At 45.8% G+C, this 13,046-nt stretch overlaps 1 long non-coding RNA gene across 1 annotated transcript; it reads right to left on the bottom strand.

The window, feature by feature from the left end:
• Positions 1-1,211: 1,211 nt before the first annotated feature.
• On the bottom strand, positions 1,212-11,416 carry LOC149341303 (uncharacterized). The gene is made up of 3 exons (XR_016282633.1): positions 11,345-11,416; positions 9,868-9,973; positions 1,212-1,346 (listed from the first exon to the last, which is right to left on the bottom strand). It is a non-coding gene; the product is annotated as an uncharacterized LOC149341303 (long non-coding RNA).
• Between the last annotated feature and the right edge of the window lie 1,630 nt (positions 11,417-13,046).

Below are 13,046 nucleotides of genomic sequence, written 5' to 3'. Positions count from 1 at the left end.
GAGCGCGCTGGCGGCTTTTAGCTATTTTGCAACCACGAATCTAGAGTTTAATATTGAGACCTTGATTGGCTACGGAGATATGACGTAAGCACAGGCTATAGAGAGATCACTCTCAGGGGTTTGGTTATAACCAAGTTGCGAAACTTTTTGATTTCCCCTCGTGCCTTTGCTCCTTCTTTGACCCTTTTGAGGAAAAAGCCAAAGAAAGGCACTGAACTCACCATGTCTTTCTTCCCTTGTGGCAAATGATTCTTTTCATTCCAGACAGTAATTGTACAGGTATGTCTGCTTTTCTTTGTGTTCAAGAAGGCAAGCACGCGCTCAGAATCTATGTAGGCAGAAAACAATAAAAAAAAGTACGGCGGTAGCTAAAAAAGGTGCTCGTCGCAAGTGCTATAATCGCGCTGTCGAAAGCTTATGAGGTATAGCCTCACATTAGTGAACCGCTATATTGGTGATGCAATATGCAGGCTGACAAATGAAATAGATCCTGACGATGGACAAAAGGGGAGCAAGTACAATCTTTGGTCTGCATTTGCGCTGTCTGATATTTTGTCACTGTCCAAAGCTGTAAGAAGAGAATTTCCTACACTTTGGAAAAGGTGCTTCTGTTGAGCTCGTTTCTGCCCCTGTTCTTCGCTGCGTTCATGAAAGAAGAGAGGCGACACTAATCAAACAATTCCTATATGCTGCCACGCTATTATTGGCCCTAAATGAAAACAAATATGGTGAGAGTGCTCTACAAAACGCAGTAACTATCCTCACAAATTTGAAATACAGGTGTATACTACAAATTAGATGTTGGAATAATTTTTTATTGGATAACAATGCAGATGCACAAAAACGAAAGCTCGTTCTATACTGTCCAATCACCAACATTCCTCAACACCCTCCCCTCCTCCTTCCGTCGGACACATCCCTTGCATATACGAGCGTACAGGCCAGCATAGTTTCCAAATTTTACAATGCTAGCTGTTAATGCGAAGTTTCCTAGGTAAAGCGTGCTTGTCGTCGTCATTGTAGTCGTAGTAGCCGCGAAAAAGCATTGGTGCAGTCGAGCGTGAATGTAAAGAGTGGGACAGGGGGTATGCTCGCGGCAACACGGGCGCATCTCACGGACGTCGCACACGGGATGTCCACTATGCAGGGGTGCACACAGCCACTCCGTGCACGTATCCCATGCCTTGCGCTTTTAATTGGTTTTCCCAAACGAACCAAAGCGAAGGTTTCCGGCAAAGGCAGCGAAAGCGACGTATATGGGAAGTATAAGGCAAACACTTTGCAATATTTTAAGGCACTCACGAAGCCTGGTGTGCCGTTGGCAAAGCCATGGAGCTGATGGAGTTCTGCAAAAAGCAAGAGAACAAAGTACCTTAATGTGCAGAGCGTCTGGCTCAAACGCAGCACTTCTACTGCGCCTTGATAGCTTTACACGTCAGCTACTGTACGGCAGAGCTTACACTTAGACATCGAACTTTTAGCTCTTTCGTAGGACTGTGTTGTGTTGGTCTTTTCAAATCACATTTTAGCACCCGTTGAAAGGTCTGGCTCCTTCGTAGTTTCCTATCGTTGAGGCTGTCCACGGAACACGGCTCCGCTCTCTGAATAATGCAGTGCACGCACAACAATCTTTTTTTTTTCTTTTTTTCGCAGCGTCTGAAAATCAGCTTACATATACGATCAGTAGGTCAAAGGTGCCCTATAAGAAGCACTGGACGTGTGCTTTGCTCTAACCTAGAAACCCAGCTGCAGGAGCTGATGCAGTGGCGCGGCAGCCCCAATGCGGCGCCTGTGCTGAGGTCCCCTCGCCAGACCATGTAGCACAACTAGGATTGATATCCTGCACAAACCCGTTCTGATTGGTCGACGCATTTGGCCATTCGAAGGTGTAGCACTGTTAATTGCAGCGGATTAAAAAAAAATTCAAGCGCACAGACAAGTAACAGACCACATAGGACTCGTGACATAAGCTCTGTATTCCACTCTGGCACACTTGACGGACGCACGAGCCCAAAGCGCATCAAGCGAACTGCTATCTTTTCAGTACCTGCTCTTCCATTCACTGGCTTGATTTAATTTATAGGGTTTGACGTCCCAAAGCGACTCAGGCCATGAGGGACGCCGTAGTGAAGGGCTCCAGAAACTTCGACCACCTGGGGCTCTTTAACGCGCACTGACATCGCACACTACACGGGCGTCTAGAGTTTCGCCTCCATCGAAATTCGACCGCCGCGGCCGGGATCGAACCCGCGTCTTTCGGGTCAGCATCCGAGCACCGTATAACCACTGAGCCATCGCGGCGGACTTCATTCACTGGGACTACAGTGATCAGACATGGAGTTGTAATGGTTTACACTGAGTAGCTATGGCGCTGTATACAATTTCTCGCGTATCCACCTGTTGTATGAATTACTGCGCTTATACTTGAACATATATCCTTATTTCATAGAAGCACTTCACACGTCGACATTAGCATTACTTCACGTCAAAGAGCAGAGAGCAGACAGGCTGTGTATTGTTTTTTCGACTCTCTTCGGCGCATATCCTTTTGTCATGGAAAGTGGCAAGATAAGCCTAAGGGTAAAACCTCAAGCAGGAACTACGGTGATCTTATCCCTTTCTCTAAGCAAGCTGAGACCTTGACGCACGAACTCGACAACCGCTCTCGCCTATCCTATTTTGGTGCGAAAGTACTGTCACACGGGGTCAAACCCAACCAGGAATCTTGTGGCATTTCTCACCTTTAGGGTGCAGAAATAAAAAAAAAAAAAACAGATATTGCCGCGACAGGGTTTCGAACCCGCGGGTGTACGCACAAATCGGCTTCGCTAACCACTACACGAGAGCACTATGCTATAGCTGCATTTTTTTTCGACAGTGTATTTACTAACCGAGGTTATGTATGTACAGAAAGGGGATATATACAAAATATTTTACAAAGCACGCAGATAGTGACGGCCCTGAACTAGCTAGACAGAAAACAACACAGCTAAAAAGGCGGCAAAGATAGACATCGCGTCAGCAGCGGAAACCAGTCCGGTACAAAGTCCCTTTCATCATAAATGTCCCTGAGTTGAAGCATCATTCGACTGAATTGGCTTCTGGCTGCAACAAGAGGTTCAGCGTTGCGGTCCAGTATGAGCGTTTTCCACAGGCTATGAAGTCGATATACTATGTGCTATATGCTATAGCTGTAGTATATGCTACAGCTGCAGCTGATCACGCCTCGTGTTAAACTCCAACACTATCGCGCTGTGCATGACACATCGATGTGTTCATCAACCTCTATCTGCGGTGAGAAAAAATTCAAATCACCTTATCCTCGATCCGAGCTTAACCTGGGTCTAATATTGTCGCCAGACGTGCCGATGACCCACTAAGGCAAGACCATGAACCAACCAGGCTAAAAACTTGCTTTCGCACGTCTACTTGGTTTAGCTACGAAGTCCGACCACTTCTTTTTTTCGTCCTTTGCGCTCAGGATTACGTGAGGACATGTGGAGTGCAAAGCGCCAAACGTCTTGCAGTGCGAAAATACGCATGTGGTGTGCGCATTGAGCCATCCTAAAGGAGCCGCTAACGAGCTCCGAAAAGGCGATTATTAGTGTCTGGCATTTTCACTTACCCGTTTCTGTGTGTGCCTTGACGTACGCTGTACACGCATATGCGGCCAGCTACAGCCTTACGAATATGCACGAGCCCTTAATTAGAATGGATACGTCATCTTCCAGTCCCGTGCGATGCGAGATTGGATTTGTCGTTTTTGCATGTCTTCTACGCTTTGATGAGAAAGTTTTCCTCAGCTCATTTTTTCTATCACTTAGCACGGATACCGGCAGCAGTCTGCGTAAGCATCGCGTACTGTGATGATTTTTTAAGCTGCAAACTGGAAACTCTGAATACACTAGCTACATGTTTTCGCTAAAGTGCGCGTTTTTGGGCTTTTTGGGATGCTTTCGTCTGCAGAGTATAGCTCTGAAGCAAAGTAGGTACATTGAGAGTAATGCATTTAAGGAAACTACATGCGAGTAATGCGAAAGGATGGAAATACTATTCCCATTTTATAGCTATGCCAGTAGAAATCTAATCTATCTTTTTTTATTTTATTCAGATTATTTCAATTATTTTCCAGTTTTATTATAATTCTGTTCTCATTCTATTCGAATTTTATTTAAATTCTATTCGAATTCTATTCGTTTGCAGATAGTGCCGTTGTAAGTACAAGTACTGGCTATTACTGGTCAACATTTCATATTTTCCCACCTATGCTGACGTCACACCGTCTCGACCACTCGCGAGTTTTGGAAATTGTGAACAGGAAATTGTTCCCACTGTTTGCCTGCGGCAACCGTTATCATTTTCTGATGGAAATAAAACACACAATTAATTAATTAATTTGTTTATTTATTTATATGATAAATTGTTAACTATTGCTTAATAATTTCACTATTCGATTGATTGATTGATTGATTGATTGATTGATTGATTGATTGATTGATTGATTGATTGATTGATTGATTGATTGATTGATTGATTGATTGATTGATTGATTGATTGATTGATTGGAACGAAACTACTTCTATTGCGACGCCAGTTTTTGCGTAGATGAGCCAGTCAATGTTTTCGCCTAAATAATTGCGCCACGCATGGCTGCTACAGTCACCGCCAGATGCAAAACACGCGTATGAATGACTGGGGCGTATTCATGGCTGAAGTGTAGTATACTCTGCACCACAGACGGCCTCAGGTTAGAATTATGCTGCTACGCTGACCTTCGCTGAGGGATGCAACACAGTGGAAGAGTGGCTGCTACTTCCAGCCCCCAGCTTTGCACATAAGTATATAGTTCTTTATCTTTAAGCTCTGCGCTTCCTACGTCGGAGGGAATGTGGCATAATGCGAGCCGGATGAAGAAATCGACGGCAAGGGGATATCAGGGTAAGTATGTCGGTAGAGCTACCGCTGTAATTCGGAGAATAAAAACTGTGCTCTTCAGAAACTAACGGAGAAGTGTAAAAAAGAGGGTGAGGGTAAATGAGGAGCAGGAGAACCCACCAAACGGTTGTTTTTCAAATAGCTACTCAGCGAATGCCTAAAAGGAACAATGTCTAAGAAAGGCTCCCGCCGGACAAGCGAGCAATAAAAATTGAGCACAATAAGCAAAGAAACAGTAGTGAACTAGAGATCGAAAGTATTAGAGAGAACGAGCGCCAAACGACTACAACGGTCGTTGCCACGAAGTGTTCTTTAAAAAAAAAAGAAAAAAAACTCAGCAAGTACGGAAAACTAAATTCAGAGGCTGGGAAGCGCAGCGGGGAAGATAGCAAATAGGCCACCGGAATCGGCCGCGTCATTTGCAGGGCTCGATAACGTCGTTATGGATGGAGTCATCCGCCACTGCATCCCTGCGGTTGCCAGCCAGTCGATGCCTCCGTACGGAGTCTCGGAGCTGCTCGGCTCCCACACTCTAAACTGAAAGGAGTAAAACGGGAGTAAAGCTGTCCCTTAGCGCACACCCTTTTCGAAAGGGTGTGTGTGCTCTAGAGGACAGCTTGCTGCTTTTTTACTCCCATATAGATGCATTCGTGTTTAGAGTGCACAGCAGCCCCTCCATCTCTCGTCTGGAAAAGGAGGAACCTTGTGCGGTGCAGTGCTCACAAAGCTCGAAAGCTACCAGCTTTTGACGCGGTCCGACATTCGACGACCGGAGACGCCATAGATTTGCTCATAAGAGCCCATTAGCTGTGTAGGTAAGCTAATTATTCAAAAAATCAAGAGATTAAAGTAAAACCCTCGGAAAGCGCAAAGTGGAGTAACTAACCATATCATAATCCAGAAAATTGGTTCCACTTTACTTCTCTTTTCTTTTGATCTTTGTGATAAACCAACACGGCATCCGTATTGCGAATGCGCCCTCTCAATCTTGTTTCGCTATTTTCCGCCAGTGGGCGCCTAATAAGTTTGGGGCGATGGAGAGCATTAGAGCAACTATGAAAAACACCTGCCATCATTCCTCTAACTTCGAATGCATCGTATTTTTGAAACCTTTATGCGCTTACGTCGTCGTATGGCCTCAGGGTTCAAGCTATGTTTCATGCTATATTAAAAGCTTGTTTTACCCTTCCATTCATTTGAGAGATGGCAACACAAGGAGCAGAGGGGGAAACGAGCCTGCTGCTCTCACTTGATGGGCTTCATTCGGTAGTATATTCCTTCTCATTGGTTGAAGTTTTATTACCAAGTAATTACTAATTAGAACCCACCCAAACGTAGCCATACGTCCACAAGGAAAAGCTAAACAGCTTCTACAAAAACTTCATAGCAGAATAAAAATTTACCCTGGTCTGGAATGTGAACCGGAGACCCCCGGCTCACCGGGCAGTCACTCTTCCAACTGAGGTAAACGGGAGAGCTAGCTTATGGTAGGGCTAGAGTGAATTGACCAGCAACTCGAAGTAATATCAGAGCCGGTCTAATGTTTGGTTGAATCCCCAAATGTGGAGTAGATTTGTAAGAAGAAAATAATTACTGGTTAGCATCCGCCTAAGGGCAGCCATACGTCTACAAAAGAAAACTGTACAGCTTGCAAAGAGACTTTGTAGTTGACGAAAAATTTGTCCTGGTACGGAGCTTGAACCAATCCTCCACGCGGGTGGGTACTTATGCTGTTTCCTCTCGCATACATGAAGGCCAGGTGTCTAATGAGTGTGAGACGAATCTCGGAAGTTCGATCAAAACGTGCGATGTTTTCAGATGAAGCATGAAGCACGAAACGCAATCCAAGCTCTGTAAACGTGTCACTTTCATAATCTAAACATTTATTTTGCAATGAAACGCTTCCTAAGCCACGCTGAACTGCACCGGAATATTATCTAGAAATCTTAGATGCACTGCCAATAGCACAAAAAGTGGTTCTGGTTTATGGGGTTTAGCGTCCCAAGGCAACTCAGGCTGTGAGGGACGCAGCACAAGTGGAATATAGAGAGGAATAACCACCCAAAGTAAAATTCATTTGGTAAGAAATTCAGAAAAAAAAAGGTATTGGGCACTTCGAAGTTTACTTTCCTTTTTTTAAGTTTCCTGCCCTCCACCGGGTGTGCCGTCGGCGTAGTTTGTGAAATATGAGAGTCATCAGACAAACAGGGCGGATTATATTTAGCGGCGGAACAGTTCAACTTGTGCGCGCTGCTGTGAAGTGATTTTGCGAAGTAACGCTATGTACCGATTGCGGGTTGACGTTGCCCCGCATTAGCACATTGTGCTAATAAATGTTTATTCATTTATTCATTAATTCACAGCGTTTAAAAGGCCATCTCCAAAATTTTTCTGCAGAGTGACACAAATGATCGCTTTTTATTGACATGAACGAGTCTCCACAATTGTGTGATTGTTAGTGTTGAAAGACATCTTCAAAAACGCATGCGGCACCTATGCATATTAAGGCATTCACTCACACGCGGGGTACCGTCCACTGACAAAAAGTGGCGTAAAAATTACACAGCTTGAGGGAAAGTCCAAGCACACCCGTCAAGAAAAAAAAAACGCCGGCAACAATCTCGAGAAAGTGGTAATGGCACAAATTGAAACCTCAGACTAGTCACGCACTGGCATCCAACAAGAGAGCAGAGACTTCGAGATTACGCACCCAGATGATATGCCTAAACGAAAGGGCGGACAGCCTGGCTCGAGGGCTCACTTACCGAGCAGGCTTATCGGACGCCCCGGAGTTACGGCTACTCACGTGCGAGGGAGGCTACGCAGAGACCCTACAACTTTATAGGGGAACTAGATTGAGGTATCCACCACCACACAGAGCACTGACTAGGGAAGAGGCTGTAGAATGGCGTAGGCTACAGACGAACACTTTTCCTAACCTGTACATATACAGCAAAATGTCACCAACGCAATTCAGATCAGACTGTCCCTGGTGCGGCGGTACAGCTACACTCTATCACATTACCTGGGAGTGCGAAAGAAACATAGCATTCCACAATTATCAAACACCGTGTGAGGAGCAGTGGGAGAGCTGTCTCTCCAGCAGCGAGCTCGAGGTCCAGAGGGCCTTGGTACAGCACGCTGTTGAAGCGGCACGACTCAGTGGAGCCCTGGACTGAGGGCCCACCCTTGCTCGAAGACTCAAGTCGCCAGCGCCCAAGCAGGACGACCAAGAAGTCTTCATCTCCGCGAATCTCTTGAAAGAGCAATAAAAGTTTTCTCTCTCTCTCTCTCTCGAGATTACGCAAGATCAAAGGGAGATGCGCTAAGGGTTACGAAGCTAGACGACACAGATAAATGAAGACAGGTTCCGCGAAGAACTCGAGAGAGAAAATTCACAGCTTCCTAGGAAAAGAAGTGACGCTAGCAGAGCGAAGCCGCTCAACTCCATCATCTTGCTCACTTCCCTCTTCATCCGTATCTATCAATTTCAGGAAACAGATATAACGCCCGCGCACCCACAACACCCACATACGCTCACACACTCAGCGACCTTGCCGGCTTATTCCTGGAGGCAGCTTCCTTCGAAGCGAGAGAAAAGCAGCGCGTAGGCGGACCACCTGCTTAGCGTGATAATTGCTTAAAGCTTCGTCGCCGTCGTATGAAGGCAGCTCTTTACAGAGCCCTCCTGCCCCTAGAGACTGCGCTTCCCGAAATGGCACTCCCGAAGAGAAGGCCACGGTTTGGTCACCTAAACCGCGGCGCCATGGCAACGACGCGCCCCATAGCCCAGCAAAGCATCTATGCCAAGGCAGCGTAATTAACGTCACTGCCACTAGGGCGGCACTGCTGCCGCTTCTGCTTTCTTCTCCGCCAAGCGACGTATTAGTGGCGACCGCACACTCAGAGTGCGTTTTTGGGCTCCGCAAAAGAAAGCTCGCTGTCTGGTAAGCTTTGGTTTAGGAAGAGCTGTGTTTTAAATTCGAATTCAAGGCATGCTCATCCTACACTGCGTGAGGCTCGAGTAGCCAGCAGCAGGAGGTTTGGAACTGCTCGGAAAGAGCTCCGGTATTTACAGAATTTAAGGAGTAGGAATACCGAATTCTGGCTGTGTGATCTTTCTGTGGAATGACGCACAAGACATTAGTAAACATCAATCGGCGCATATGATTCGTCTTACTCGGGATAGAATTCCGACTGGATAGCTACTTGTTTATTTGTTGTCTTTCCGGCTTATGGGAGAGGCTTGTGGGACAATCAGAGTAATTTAAAACGGAGTGTAGATCTTATAATAAAAACCAGAAGTCAGGTTGGCGCTTTACCTTGTGTTGCCTCTAGATCAGAGCACTGTGAATTATGGTGTGCGAAACAACGCTTGAAAACTGGAGTTTTACGGGGCAGCACAGGCCACGCTCTATCGTTACTTTTTTTTTATTTCGCACCTCTCAAAGAAGAAGCAGTAAAGCTTGAACCAACGTTAGACTTTCTGAGAACAACGCCTTCCTACTGACACTACAACGACAAGATGCAGTAATAAAAAAAGTAACAGGCAACCAGAAAAAAAATTAATGAAGATCTCAGCATTATCACCTAAATCCAGCATTCATGGCGCGGGCAGACCGAAGAATCACTCCGGTTTGGCTCTGTTTTCATAAATATAACGAACGTTTCAGAGAAGACCGCCACTAATTATTGCAAATAGGCTTTTTGTGTTCTGAAGATAAATTCTACGGTGGAAAAATATAGGTGTCGGCGGACACCAGAAATGAAGTGACTAAGATGAACTAGGTAGCAGTATTAAAATTATTCAACAGGTTGCAATTAATGGTTTGTAGCTGGTCGGTAGTAATAGGCGCATTAGTTTTTAGAATTCAATTCAATTCAATTAAGGTCAAATCCGGAAGCAGCTGCAAATGCATTCAAGCTTCTTACAGCATAAGCAGAGAGCCGCATTTAGGGCGTCCGGGCTCTAACGTCTCGCTGCTTCCAGCCCAATCCCTTGAAGCTGAGCCGTCGTCATCAGGCTCGTCCACCAGACCTGCGAAAATGTTATTATTGGTAAAGGAGATTAAAGCTCTGAAGAAAATGAATGTAAAGCAATGCTGCACAGTTGCATCCTCAAGCCAGGGAGGGGCACAAAAATTCAGGAGAAAAGAAAAGGCATTAATAAAGGGCAAACACGCACGACAGAAAGGAGCTTGAGGTGAAAAGGAAAAATAACACAACGTAAGCAAGGAAAAGGACCGCACTGTTGCGCAAAGGCTGGCTAACGAAGCACATTATGAACGCCCACGAGATTGGCCAACGCAAACCAGAAAGTAGCCGCTTATTCTTCGTGCGGGGACCGGGACGAAGATACAAAGACAGGAGGCCGGACGGAGAAGATCGAAAACCGGCCGGCGACCAAAGCCGGGGTTGTCCGGAGGGGATGCTGACGAAGAGATCTGCCGGTTCCCGAGGTGGAACAAAAAGGAGAGATCCAACAGCGGTTCCCCGTGCGACGAACAAAGGACGGAGACGAGACGAAGAAAACCAAAAACGCGCCCGATGCTGTAGAAAATGCTGGACAGCAGGGACAGCTCTCCTGCCGGCCTCGACATCAAGAGTCTTTGTGGGTGAGCGTAGCCTGTACGACTGCGCTGTTTACTCCGCCAAGGTTGTGAATTTTGTTTTGGCCCTCCGATCATGGCTGCATGGTAGAGAGCGTGTCACCTTGAAAACGCGTTCGACTTTTTGTTTGCAAACTCGGAAGGCGTTTTAAGAGGAACGATGCCGACGACATGGGCAGAAATGCAGGCCTTAGGAAAACTTGCCGGTTAGGCCGGTTAGACGAAGGGAACAAACACAAATTAACTCGTCTCGGTGGCGGCGACTCTGACTGTTTGATAAGTGTCGGATATGGAAGCTGAGGACGCTCGCTACTCAGGACTTGGGATTCTCTCCGGCCTTCGACACGCGCTCGCAAATGTCAGTATAAGCGGACACACGTATTACATCGCAGAAAGTTCCTTGATTCCTTACATAGACAAAATCGGTACGGAGTCCGAGGTATTCGTTGGCTGAGGACCACACGGGCAACCCCTGCCTATAAACGTACAATTCGAGCGCAAGGTGAAAAAAAGTATTACTGCTGATGAACAGCTTATATAATAAGCAGTATGGAGTTGTCATCATCATCATGATAAAGGCTGTCCCTATGGCAAGACTGTCTTCTAATGATCAATCAGTTGCACCAGACGCAACCACCCAATCCCAGCAGATTTCCCCCTAATCTCACATCTTTCCAGCTGATTCAGTGCCCCTACAGTTGTCTTAACAGTCCGGAAAAAGCTGTTGGGAATGACAGCACCGTTGGATAACTGAACAGCACTTTCCAGGTTTAGTTCACCGCAGCCGCAGCGAAGCTCACCCGTGCAGCTCCTGATTGGCTTGCAGAGCCCGAGTGACCCAACGTCTGGTGGCAGCCAGAGCCATCTGACTAGGTGACGTGGACAGTGTTGCTGACCTTGAGGCGCCTGTCATCTACTTTCTTACGAGGAGTTACAGGCGCACAATGCCAGTGATTTTGCGACTCTTGTCACCTTCGAGCAAGCTTTACCAGCGGATACCATGCGTCACGCATTCTCCAATTATGGGAAGCGAAAACACGGGAAAAGGGAAGAACACCAACAGATAAAGGGTGTTTCACCTACTATTTTACACAGGTTTTAAAAATGGGGTTTTTAATTAGTAGAGCGTTTTGTTTTCGGCTTAGCATTGTCAGCGGTGTAGTACATCAGAATGCAGCTAAGATAAGCTAACTAGCAGGTTTGTTAACTGATATTAAATAGTTAACTTTTTAATTATTACTGTAAGGTTCCTTAATATATGAGAGGCCTGTAGTGCAACGTAAGTAATAACCTTATCAGTTTTTAGAATTTTGAAAATGCGGTTATCCTCGGCTCTATGGCACAACAAATTTTGTCTATTTCGATGAGTTACTCCCACTGGAGAGGTTGCTTTGCCTGGAGGCTTCACGAAAGCGCATGTATTTTGACGCGATGCAGCCATAAAATCATACTCCACAAGACATATTTGGCGTAAACTGTGCATCATGTCCAATTTTTTCTGCATGTGATTTAGTGAAGCTCGTCTTCTTTGACAGCATTTTTTTTTTTTTTTGCAAATTTCCTCGAAAAGAGAGGGGGTAATATTCATTTCTTGGTTCTGAGAGATATCTCTGCCAAATTTGAGGGCAAAGGCAAGCGAAAAGGCTTGCGTTCGACACATTATCTTGAGTAAATTTGCTCTTTCTAAAATATTTTAATGAAGAATCACAATGAAGTGCAAGAGGAGTATTATCTGCTACACAGAAAGTATCATTTGCATGGAGGAATTCTTACCTCTGACCAGCGAGAAATTACTCACTCTTTGTGTCAGGTGAACCTTGTTTGTCCTATTTCGATTTAAAATCACGCCAGGCATGTTCTATTACAATACACTTCTGAGAACTGCTTTTAATTCAAGCCGTTATCCGCCTATAGTGTCATCCTCCCGTAAATAAGCCATTTTCCCCTCTCTAAGAGTCTTTGACACGAGTATAATGACATCAATAACTGCAGTAGCTGCTGGGACAATGCAACATTAAAGTCACATCGTTTGAAAACGACGTGCTTCAGTCCGTAGTCGCTGTAGTGCTTCGTCCACAGCCGTATTGTAACTGTGTCAACAGGGCGTGTGGCGAAGCGGAACGTCGTAAAACACGTCTATCAATCCATCCGACGCTCCCACCGATAGTATTGCGACATGGTCAAATCGGGGCCCCCGTTCATGCCGTCAGCGAAAATGCGAGCGCAAGCTTTCGAGTTCTAAATTTTCGGGCTCATTGGCGGTCAATAAGTGGACAGCTGCTGTCGTTCCGGAATCAAGAAGGCGACTGTCTGTTGAGAGATAGCTATTGCTGCGTTGTATGTTATCTGTAGTCATGTCGCCTCTAGTCCCAGCGTAGCTGTATTAAGTGGTGCTCGGGAATATGTCGGCGATGCTCAAGATCAGTCGAGAGCTCAAGTGCAATTCCTACTAATTATTTCCTGCTTCTTTCAAACCAGTTCAAACATTCGGATTAAGGAAGC

This window comes from Amblyomma mixtum, chromosome 5 (genome assembly GCF_055824585.1).
Source record: "Amblyomma mixtum isolate Tamu chromosome 5, ASM5582458v1, whole genome shotgun sequence".
NCBI lineage: Eukaryota > Metazoa > Arthropoda > Arachnida > Ixodida > Ixodidae > Amblyomma > Amblyomma mixtum.
This window is presented reverse-complemented; position numbering and strand designations above follow the sequence as displayed.